The sequence below is a fragment of the Ornithorhynchus anatinus genome, chromosome X1, assembly GCF_004115215.2.
Source record: "Ornithorhynchus anatinus isolate Pmale09 chromosome X1, mOrnAna1.pri.v4, whole genome shotgun sequence".
Lineage (NCBI taxonomy): Eukaryota > Metazoa > Chordata > Mammalia > Monotremata > Ornithorhynchidae > Ornithorhynchus > Ornithorhynchus anatinus.
Genome location: NC_041749.1, coordinates 28,668,641 through 28,680,936, shown reverse-complemented (window position 1 = coordinate 28,680,936; position 12,296 = coordinate 28,668,641).

Sequence of the window (12,296 nt, the reverse complement as noted above, 5' to 3'; positions counted from 1 at the left end):
TGTGGAGTGATTATTTGGTCTAAATATTTCTACAGGTCTGTAGGTTCCACTTCGACTTGAAAGCTAATTTAGAGACGAGAAAGCAGCAGGCCCTGGTGGAAAGAACACAGGCCTGGGAGTCAGTGGAAATAGGTTCTAATCCCGCTTCTGTTGTTTGTCGGCTGGGTGGCTTTAGCCAAGTCACTTAACTTTTCGGTGCCTCGGTTTTCTCATCTGCAAAATAGGGATTCAGTATCTGCTCTGCCTTCTATTTAGGTTGCCTACCCTATTTGGACCACGGACTGTTTCTGAACTGATTATCTTATATCTACCCCAGTGCTTAGAACTGTGCCCGGCACATGTTAAGTGCTTAACAAATACCACTATTTTTATTATTAACAATAAATCCTGATCTGGAGAGTTGGCCTGTCCCGTGATTTAACTCAAGATGTTAAGTTACAGTTATCTGTGCCTATGTGTCTTTTCAGTGGAGCTCTGAATTGAGAGTAAGTTCTTCAGTGTAATATATTGGACCTACTGTATAGATTTTGGGTGATTTACTTTAAAATAAGCACTGGCATTCCCCTTGGGTATCATTATCTACTCAGTCCCCAGGACCTTTAAGAAAAAATTTTTTAATGGCATTTGTTAGGCACTTATTACATTCCAGGCACTCTACTAAGCAATGGGATAGAAACAGACTAATCAACTTAGACACAATCCGTGTAAGCACTCACAGTATTAATCCTCATGTAGCAGATGAGGTAACTGAGGCCTAGAGAAGTAAAGTGACTTACCCTAGATCACACAGGAGACAAGTGGCAGAGCTGGTATTAGAACCCAGGTCCTTCTGCTCTCTAGTGGTGTGTTCTATCCACTAGGCCATGCTGCTTCTTGCAGAACCTCTGAATGACTAGATAATAGGGCTTTCTAATGATCTAATGAGAAGCAGCATGGCATAGTGGATAGAGCAAGGACCTGGGAGTGAAGAGGTCATGGGTTCTAATCTTGACTCTGCCACTTCATTTGTTCAATCATATTTATTAAGCACTTACTTTGTGCAGAGCACTGTACTAAGTGTTAGGAATGTACAATTCGGCAACAGATAGAGACAATCTCTGCCCAACAACAGGCTCACAGTCTAAAGCCACTTGTCTGCTGTGTGACCTTGGGCAAGTCACTTAATTTCTCTGTGCTTCAGTTACCTCATCTGTAAAATGGGGGTTGAGATTATGAGCCCCATGTGGGACAGGGACTGTGTCCAACCTGATTTGCTTGTATCCACCCCAGTGCTTAGTACAATGCTTTGCACATAGTAAGTGCTTAACAAATACCATAATCATTATTTTTATTGTTATCGTCAGGGCATTAGGTGCACAGCTACCTTGCTCCTACTCAGATTGCTGTGGCCAGTTCTTGTCGATACTTATGTCCATTCTTTAGGAGGATAATGGGAGAAGATCCAATGTTTGGGTGTTGGTTAGTATGTTGAGTGTCACCTGCCCATACAAAGGAAATGAACCCCTGGATCCTGACAAAAAGTGAGAATGGTGAATCCCCAAAAGGGGCTACCCTCAGAAGCTCCTCAGTGCTCTGAAAATGACTAGGTGCTTCTGGCATTTTTGGCACTGAATTAATGGATGGTCCCTCTCCCAAGGCTACAGTTCTGCAAGAACATAAGCATGTGCTCTAGTTTCCTGTGAGGAAGGAGTGGGAAGCCTGCATTTCTGTGTTGTGGTTCTTTTTACTGAGGCCCCAAACCACACATCATCCATCCAAAATAGCCCCCTTCATTCATTCCCGAGTGAGGTCTCATGACAGTTAGGGATCAGGTCAACCCCACCCCATCCTTCCTGCTTTTTGTGACCTTTCCACGCATCACAGCCGCAGGCTGGCAGCCCAGGCTGGAGCAGGTGCTGCTGCTGTTGTTATTTCTTCCTTCCCGAGGATGCAAGCAGAAAACTAAGCCAAGCGGGGAAGGATGAGTTGTTACTATCTGACTCAAGCTTAGCCCGTCACTGCTCACTGCAGCATGCAGGATGGCAATACGGCAATTCATAAAATGTGACATTCATGTGTGTGGTACACTGCTGTGAGCCTATTTTATTCTGCGATAAAGACTACATCTGTCAGGGTCTATCTCCTCATGTTCAGGTCGGGAGGAGAATTACCCAGCCCTGATTTGCCGCCCCTTTCCTCATATATAGAGCTGGCCTTATCCTCTCTCCAAAGCGAATGGTAATGGGAAAATGCTCTCTTTGAGGGGTTGAGGTAGAGTCCTCTCTTCTTAGGCAGTTTACTTAAGGACAAATCCATTAGGGATTGCAGACCTCCCTGCCAAAAACACAAAGAAGAAAATTCAACCTTTAATTCTGTGTTTCAATAATGAATCACTAAGGAATATGAAAGAATGAATGTTAGCCATTTAAATGTTGATATGTTACAGACCCATCGATACATTATTTGAAAAAAAATCTTTTATCGTCTTTGTTTTTTTAAACTTTCACCAGGAATCTTTTGTTTCAGTTAATCAAATCTCTATATTGCAGCCCAGGGATTTTAGCATTTTCACAATCCCTTCTCTCACTCCCGAAGGTTTAAACATCATTTGATAATTAGCTTCACAGTTATGTTATACATATTGGAAAAGAAGAGGAAAGTTGTGGATACGGGCGAATGTAGGAAGAGTAAGGGATTTAACTGGGGAAATGAAGAGTACTTGTTTGTGAGGACAACAGCCAATCTGTCAAAACCCCATAGACTCCAATTCTCCATGAAATCATCACTTAGGTTAAAGGATAGAAGTCGTTCTTTAAAAGTCTTCCCTTTTCTTTACAAAAATGATGCAATGAATAAATGGGAAAGGATCTTGTTTGGGGCCAAACTGTACATCACATTCAGAAATTGTGAATGGTCAAATATTCCCATGACCACTGAATTTTGTATGGAAAATCACATGCAAACAGAGAATTGTTTGCATTTTGTACATCATTTCTTAGTATCTGTAATAGATATTTTCCACCAAAACAAAAATTTCTACCTTTTACAAAGTTGCACACATATTCTCCTGCTTGTAAACTATATCTGCCAATCTACTTTCTGTCTCTCTCTTTTTTTTTACCTCACATTTACACAGAATATATCTTTCTTTCCTTCATTCAGTTCCTATCTTTTAAGAAATAATTGCTTTTACATTTTTTGGGGTGATTTTTTTCCTCTGTGTTCTTACCAACATACTAAGGAAAAAGGAAGTAGAAAGAAATTATATGAGAAGAAGGATGTCTGTGTTGTTGTATGTGTGTGTAGTCAGTGCCTGAATTTGGGACAGATGAAGGGGGTGACTACTCTAGTTTTTGTGTGTTTAGAGCATAGATACATTTCATTTTCTGTGTGCTTTCTTTGGCCAAAGTTGCCTAGACCAGGGCTCAAGAAAGGTACATTTTCCCAGAAACAAATGCACTGCAAAAAATGCAGCAATCAAACAGTTAATTTATGCCTCCAACCTTCAAAAAAAGGATAATACATGTTAGCAAGTAGAGTTATTACTCTCCCTCTCTCTTTTGAAAACCCCAAAAAGATTTGTCTGAAGCATGTATTTAAATGGGAGGCATACAGGTGTTTTCAGAGCAGTTATAGCCTGCGAGAAGGCCTGGGGCAAATCAGAAAATGCAGTATAATGTAACGAGAAACATTCCTCAGCCATGCTGAAGGCTTCAGTGGAAAAATGCAAATAAGCTCATTTCTGCTTTTGAGGATAACTTCAGATAAAGGGGTCCTGGAGCAAAGTAACCCCTTCTACGATCTTGTCTCTCTCCACTCTACCTTTTTCCCTGCACCACCTCCTGGGTGCTGCATGGGAAGAGCTGAGGCTGGAGATGAGATAGTATGTGCATAACAATGAGTCAAGGGCAAAGAAAGAAAGGATGTGAGTGTGTCAACGAGCTATCTCTAGGTTGGAGCTTGTGTTTGCATGAGGGCATGGGAATAGCATTCCTTCTCATCACATCTTCAGGTGTTCAGAGCAATCCAACTCTAATAAAGGTGAAAAGTTACAGCCCTTTCCCTGTTGGCAAGCACCTCAAGCATAAAGATATATTCATCCTTAATCACAAAGCCCCCAAATGGAAAACTGTAAAGGCTTGAATAGGAAAAGAAGCAGGGATTGGCATTCCCAGAGTGAGGGCTCCTTTCCACCAGTCCAAAAAACAAACAAACAAAAAAAAAAACAAATGGCCACGGCTCTCCTCCGGGCAATTCTGTGGATTTTCATGTTTTTCCTCATCGAGAGAGGGACTGGGAAGATTTCGATTTTTCATCAGTCAGCAGGGAGTTTGCAAGAGCTTCTCTTGGTTTTATTAAAAACGCTTCTAGAATTTTTCCTCCATTTCTTTTCTGTGGATTTTGCTTCAGCTTTCTTGGAGCCCGAGCTTATGGCAGAAAGTGAAATTCTATATGTAGTGCTTGGGCTTTGATCGATAAGGAATTTACATAATCTATAGATGGAGTCAGTTCACCCAGGGGCCAAATTCTCAGTTTCAACGCAAGCAGCTTCCATGATTGAGGCTGATTCTGTAGTCCATCCTCTAGCCAAACCCCTACTGACATTAGAGGGAGGTAGAGCTGAGTATGATCTTCTCATCAAGCCCCAATGGGGATTGCCCACTCATAACTCTAGACAGACTTTAGGCTTGTTCCCCCACCCCCCCAATAAAATCAATCTCCTCCGTGAAGCTTCCCCAGATTAAACCTGCCAGGCTCTCGTCACTGTGATCATTTTACTGCCCCTACTTCTTATTTCAACTTCTTTATAACTATGAAAGTTGTTCATAAATGTTTCTCTTTGGATTCACATATATAATCCTGACTCTTCTCCTTCACATCTATTTATCTGCTTGTGCATTTGTGCTTACCCCATTTTCCTTATTGGACTCTGAACTCTTCAGGGGCTGGGGCTGTGTGCTTGGTCTCCCTGCATAACTCAGCCAATCACCTAGTATGGCACCTTGTGCAGTTATAGGAATGTTAACTGACTGGCTGAAACATAAACTGCTGAACATTCTGGAGGATCATCAATTCATTGCAATAGAAAACCCACTCTCTCTGTGAACTGTACATCTGAGAGCTCAATTTTTTTCCTTTGTGCCTATAATGTCCCCTTGCTGCTTGGTCATTACCTTTACTGCAACAGCATTAGGGAATGTTGAGCTATGTTTCCTAACTAACACCTATTTTTTTCCTTTCCAACACATACACAGTTACATTTTATGGTAGGTTGTTTGGGTACTCTGGGTTTGCAGAAGCAGCTTTTGAATTGGAAAGAAAAAAAGCTTATTGGAAAATTTCTTTTTAAAGGGTTTTTATGAGGATTACACCAACAGGAAAAGGAAAAAAATGGCTAGTCCAAAATCTGACCTACCCTGGCATTTCCCTTTAAATTTTTTTGGTCCTATAGTGGTAAATCACCTTTAGAGAAATTTCCAGCTGTTCTGAACTAAGGTGAAACCTGAACTGTTACTGGAGATTACACTGAGGCTACATTTGGGAGCTATATTCCCTCAATAAAAGCTTTCAGAGCAATTTCTTATCAGGTGAGAGATGGATTTGTAGAGATCCCATCAGGTAAATTGTTCTCAGATTAACATATTTTATTAATTATGTATTATGAGACCAAAAACTAAGCAATAATAAAATAGCAATAAGATGTAAATATAGTTCCAGGTGACTAATAGGGTTCATGAAAGACATAATCAGTTAAATCAATTATATGCATTATTATAATGAAAGGTACAATTAATGTTTTTTTTAAAAAAATAATTAGGGTGTTGGCCAAAGGGAAACTAAAAAAAATGCTGGAGGTTAATTCAAAGCTTTCAAAGCTGAAATTGCCCAGTTTATTGGTCAGCCAAATTAGTGACTCCATTAGCTCGACCAGTAGGGAACTCCGTTATTCCTGCCTGGATGACCATATGCTTTTGATCTGGTCGTCTATTTCTCAACTGGAAAAATATTGCCTCATAACAATTCTTCAACATGTGCAAAAAATCTGCCAACATCGTGCAAGGTGAGGATAATGTTTGGGGGGAGTAGCCAGATACAGTGGTTTGTTCTAATGATTGTGTGTGTGAGAGCACGCGTGAGAGAGAGAGAGAGAGAGAGAGAGAGAGAGTCTAATTTTCACCAGATCAAAATTCGAAACCGCGGCCCAGAGCTCAACTTCACAGTCTTACTTTGTATGTAAAAATATTCCATTTAAATCAGTAGTAAAGCTAACATGAAAGTGCCAATAAATAATATATGCAAAGAGTTTTTTTATCAATATATAAAGAAATGTAGAGTTGTGAAGCTGTTGAAAACAAGCATTAGGAGATGTAATGAAGCAAGAATTAGAACAGCGCAGCTCCTCTGGCCATTATAAATGAGAACGACGGGTACCTGGAGAACAGGAAAACTGATGAGTACAGTCTGTTCAAGAGAGAAGGAGGGAAATTTCCCCCAGGAACACATTTCAAATTACTTATTTATGAACTGATGAACTGGGAGACCACCTATAGAGAGACAGGAGCAAGCAGTCTGCTGCAGACAGCTACAGAACTCCAGCTAATTGTACGGCTGTTTTCTGTTATAACTCCTGCTATCCAGCTGGGCTTCAGAGGCAGGAAATTTAGGCTCTGACTAGAAGTCACACTTTCCCTCCTTCTTGTCGGCATAAATATATACATGTATATTTTAATCCGCTTGAATCATTCGGAAAAGGCCTGGAAAACAGCTGCTGCTTTTGTCCTGAAGGGAGGTGGAAGAAATAGGGGTCTGGCAATGTGGTTCTCTCCTGGAGAAGGCCCCTGGGGGGTGGAGGGCAGGAGAGAGTCTGGGGAGGGGGTTGCCTTCCTTCAGGGCACCAACACCCCATACAGAAAGCTTATTGAACAGCATATCTGAAAACCTGGAGAATAATGACAGGAAACCTGTAGAATGAAGTGAACCTGTGTGAACTTTTGGAGTGATGTATATCTAGCACATATTGTGTACCTAACAACATGAGTTTTTCCTGTGTAACAATTTGCTCATCACACTGACTCTACCTACATGTACCTGACTCTACCTACAGTTACCTTACAATGTACTTTAATTGAAGTGGAAGTTTGGGAGGAGTAACTCGTGCCATACGGAGTTTATAGTTCTAGAAGGCATGATCTGTGTCATAGCTATTCATTGATTCAGATAGTCAAGGGCTTATTTCATCTGAGTGATGCTTCTGTTTTCATCCCAAGAGAGCACCCAGCTGGCACAAACAAAATGTTCCTGTCAGATTCTTTGAAATCTGGTCCTCACCTTCAGAGCTTTATACCTAAAGGTCGGCACTACCTGACTCACCTTTAGAGCACTGCTGACTACTTGACCGTAGTCTACAAGAAATGGCCGGGCTCAATCCTAGAGGCTATGGTCGCAAAGTCATATCCTCAGAGACCACTCATTTTAGGAAGGATGGCTGAAGAAACCAAGTAGATTAGTAGGAAAATCCCTACCTTGATTGTAAACACCTTGAGTGCAGGGATTCTGTCCCCTAACTTTGTTATATTCTCCTAAGGGCTAATAATAGTATTCTGCCTGCAGTAGGCACTCAGTAAATACAATTAATTGATTGATCGGGGAGGGGTTATAACCAGGTCAGAAGGTATTTGGTGGTATTCTTCCTAAGCCCTGAGTGCAATCTGTTTGCCAGTTTGTTTAGACAATTACTGGGTGTCTAAATCATACAAATTATTTACTGCTAAAGTTTGCTATATCCCTGGATGTATTGATTTCTTCTCCAGGATAGATCAGGCAGTTGTGTGTCAATCTCATGGTTGGGTATGGGAGTAGGGAGGACCTCTGGTTGTTCAGAATCAGAAGCCAATGTCCACCTGGGAGTAATTCTCAAAAATAATATCTCCCCCTCTAGACTGTAAGTCCCTTGTAGGCTGGGAAAATGCCTACTATGTTATGCTGTAATATCCCAACTGCTTAGTGCAGTGCTCTGCACATAATAAATGTTCAGTAAATACCATTGCTGAAATGAAAATACCAATTAAAGAGTTGCATGGCTCTGGTCTAAATTAGGAGAGAAGCCTATGACTTGGGGAGCATTTATTTTATAGGCAAGAAAGTTCAGTGCAGACAGAAGAGCTGCATGACAAATGACAGTTACTGGAGGAGAAATTTGGGACAGCTCTCTCCCAACTAGCCATTTCTAGAAAGATTCCTTAACAAAATTTAGAGGTTCTAAAACATGACAAAACCTGGGCAATAGTAACAGTGCTTTCCTAAACCTGTTTAAGCAAGTACCATTGCATGTACTTTTATTACCATTTATAACATATCTCACTGACACTATCTTAGTCACCTTGGAAATATGCCTTACAATGTACACCCTGTGGATACTCAAATATTTGATGATAATGAAGACAGTGATGATAATGATGAGGATAATGAAACAAAACAACAGGAAAATATTAATGGAGGAATGACTACTTGGTGTGTCAGTCAGACATCCATTACCATGTTTTATCATTATCATCATCATCATCCTTATCAACAGTACTTTCAGAGTACTTACCCTGTGCAAACCACTCTACTAGGAACTTAGGAGTTTACAATAACTGTAAAAGATGCAGCCCTTTAAAAAGCTAATGTGAAACAACTGTGAAATCACAGGGAAAGATTGTGCAGTTAGTACTTCCTGGGTTATGTTTATGTTTAAAGTAATGAATCTCTGATGATTATCCCTCTGCCCCCTATTTTCTTCCAGCCAAGAGACCTAGATTTTCTTTCTGGGTCAATAATAATAATAATATATTGAGTAAGTGCTTACTATATGCCAAGCACCATACTAAGTGCTTGAGTAGATACAGTGTAATCAGGTCCCACATGGGGCTCACAGTTTAAGTAGGAGAGAAATAGGTTTTGAATCCCCATTTGCAAATGAGATAACTTAGGTACAAAGGAGTTAAATAACTTACCCAAGGTCACACAGTAGGTCCATGGTAGAACCAGGATTAGAACTCAGGACCTCTGACTCCCAGATCCTTGTTCTTCCACTAGACCACTCTGCTTCCATTACAAACTTGCCTCAGAGTTTGGGACCCACCCCCCTGGACCTCATTTTCTGTATCTGCCAAATTTTTCTGGGGGAGGCTGAAGAAAGAGATGAAATAACGTGGAGAGGCATTCCCACATTAAGCCTCAGAGGTTGTGGAACAGTGAAAGACCTGGGAACCCCTCCCTGCATGTACCAACCTGAGCACTGGCAGGATTACTTTTTACCTAGGGCAGTGAACAGAGTAGAGGTCATACTGGGGGAGATAATTATTTTGAGATGGTCATCGGGGCCCCCCACAACCACAGATGGCCTCCCGAGTATAGATCTTGACAAATGGCCCCCTTTGCTCAACAGTTAGAACAGCCATGTTTACCTGATGCTTGTAGCTCCATGGAAAAATGGTTTGTCATCTTGATAAATCTGGTACATTCTACTTTGTTGATCCTTTTTCATTTTAATCAGAGCAAGCAGAGTAGAGGCAAGGACTCGAGTGATCATTTAAACACTCATTTGATAGCTTTCAATGGTTTCCAAGATGGCAGGACCTCACCTGAAAATCTGAATTTGGCAGGGGGCCTATTTCTGCATCCTGCCTGTCAGCTCCACTCACAGTAAGTGCTAGCTGCAGTGCAAGGGTCCTAAAAAGTTGTAATTTCTTCTAAGTGATTGAAGGGTCTGGATCTCTTTCTCTCTTTCCATTTCTGGGAGAGGAGGCACTGATGACAGGTTGGTTTAAAGTAGCTTTTGCCAAGATTAAGGGGTTGTCAGGCAGATATCATGGGAGACTAAGGGATTGCTTTGGGAAGTCATTCTGAATTGCTAACTAATAGGTGGCTGGTTCATAGATTGTGTGGGTTCCTTTGTTTTTGAGGATTGACAGATGGTTAATAACAGAGGGACATGCACTTTTCACCCTCTCCGAGGGCTCTTTGTGCTGGCCACTGAGATTCCCAGAAAGAATGGGCTAGAGAGTATCTTTTATCCAGGATATGAAAATAAGAAAATTCCCAAAGCTAAATCTCTAATTTCAGGCTCTTGCTATTTATTCTCTCATAAGTATCCAGCCGATCTATATTCTTAGTGCATCAATGGCCAGTGACATCCCTCCTCAATGGCTGGGATTTAGTCTTGAAGAATTATCCCTTCACATTAGTCTTCGCAACTAAAGGTGGTGGCGGAATTAAATCTTTTAGTCTCCTATCCACAAACTGCTCTCCATTCATCTCTAGACTCATATACATCCAATGGTCAACTGCTTTTCGGCTCTATCAAAAGAGGTAACAATGGTCGGCATGAAAGGGCAGCCTAGTAATGCTGCAAGAATGTTCCCCTATTAGTGCAAGGTGATATTTAACATGACAGCTATAAGCTACTGAGAGAAAAATAGGAAGCTTCCTTCTCAAGAGAAGACAATAACAGAGAATTATCACTTTGATCCCTAGAGTTCAATTGGCCAGGTTTAAGAAACGTTTGTTCTAATATGATCATATGAGCAATGGTAGACTTATTTCTTATTTGGACAGTATACTATCTACAGTTATTACTATGGAAATAATGGAACAATTGGTAACCTTGCATAAAAATCCTATTGCTTTGGAAACATTTTACCATTTTAATGAGCAGCTTTGAAAGTTGAAAAATGTCATTGGGCCTCCGGATTGGAAAGCTAAATAACCTTGGTCTACTCTTGCTAAGTGTGTGCCAACGTTTCTTCTTTCACCTACCAAATAAAGAGAAAAAATCATGGATTCACCCAAGGTCTAAACAATTACATGTCATTGATTATATTATTGATTGGCAGCAGGACTTAATCTACATATGTATAGATGACCGTAGCCATCTGAGTTGTTGCTGACAAACCATCATTTGGTACATGCAAACTCAACCTAGCACCATAAGCAATTTATCCAAAACAGAATGAAGCCACCTGCAAGAAGTTCTATGTCACATCCCAGTAGTCCTAATGGAGTAAAGAACTCTTATCTACATGGAACAGTGTGAATAATGAATAGATGCTTCTTCAATATATTGCCTACTATTGATGTATGGATAGACAAATAACAGGGAAATTGAATCAGGAAGACCAAGCAAGTCCTGTGGGAGATTGAAAGACAGATGGTGGTTTCCAAGAAACACTAAGCTTCATTCCAAATTTAAGGTCTATACAACTGTAAAAATGTCCAATCTTCTATGTGGCTGGACTCAGAAGGTATTGCTAACAAAAATGAATGATGTAGAATACTGAAGCAACTATTTCTGGCAAACTAAAGATTGCCCCTTATTGTGCTGGGGTGTTAGCAGTTTGCAGTCTCTGATGCTGTGTTTTTTTTATTTTTGTCTCTTCATCTCAAGAAGCTTCTGCATGAGAAGAGTCATTCTTTCATGATTGCTATCCATCAAGTTGGTCTGTCTGTTGAAAATATTTCCCAGCTTTCAACTCTGATGCCACATTGTGTGAGACTGCATTTTTCTGCATCCTCAACATGTTTTTTCCATCCCTCTTACCACTTTTCAGTTGTTTGGATATCATATTGCCATTGTTCATGTCTGCCTGTCTCCCCCGATTAGACTGTAAGCACGTCAAAGGGCAGGGACTGTCTCTATCTGTTGCCGACTTGTACATTCCAAGCGCTTAGTACAGTGCACATAGTAAGCGCTCAATAAATACTATTGAATGAATGAATGAATATTGTCATCCTTCTCCTCAAATGCCCTCTGCAAGTGACACTATTGAAGTGAGCAGAGCTTTAATGGTAGTACATTCATTTCATTTTAGTAGCGTGTTGTTCATTCATTCATTCATTCATTCAATCATATTTATTAGGGGCTTACTGTGTGTAGAGCACTGTACTAAGCACTTGGAAAGTACAATGTAGCAATAAAGAGAGACAATCCCTGCCCACAGTGGGTTTACCTGATCCTTCCCTGCCAAGTTGTTGAAAATGGCCAACAGCAACATTGCAGCAAGTGCTCAATAAATGCAATTAATAATAATTAATAATAATACTTGCAATAACTGTTCAAGGAGTCAGATGTAATATTTGTGGTGAGTTCAGCTCTCAAAGTCATATAAAAAGATGGGCAACACTTTAATTCTGTAGACCCTTTAATGGTTTGAAGTTTTAAAACATTATCCATCCATCTATCCATCCATCCAATGAGATGGAAAGGCTTCATGCTTTCAGTGAATGCCAAGTATGGATTGGTCCTTAAGCTATTTCAGTGGAAGTCACAGTCACAT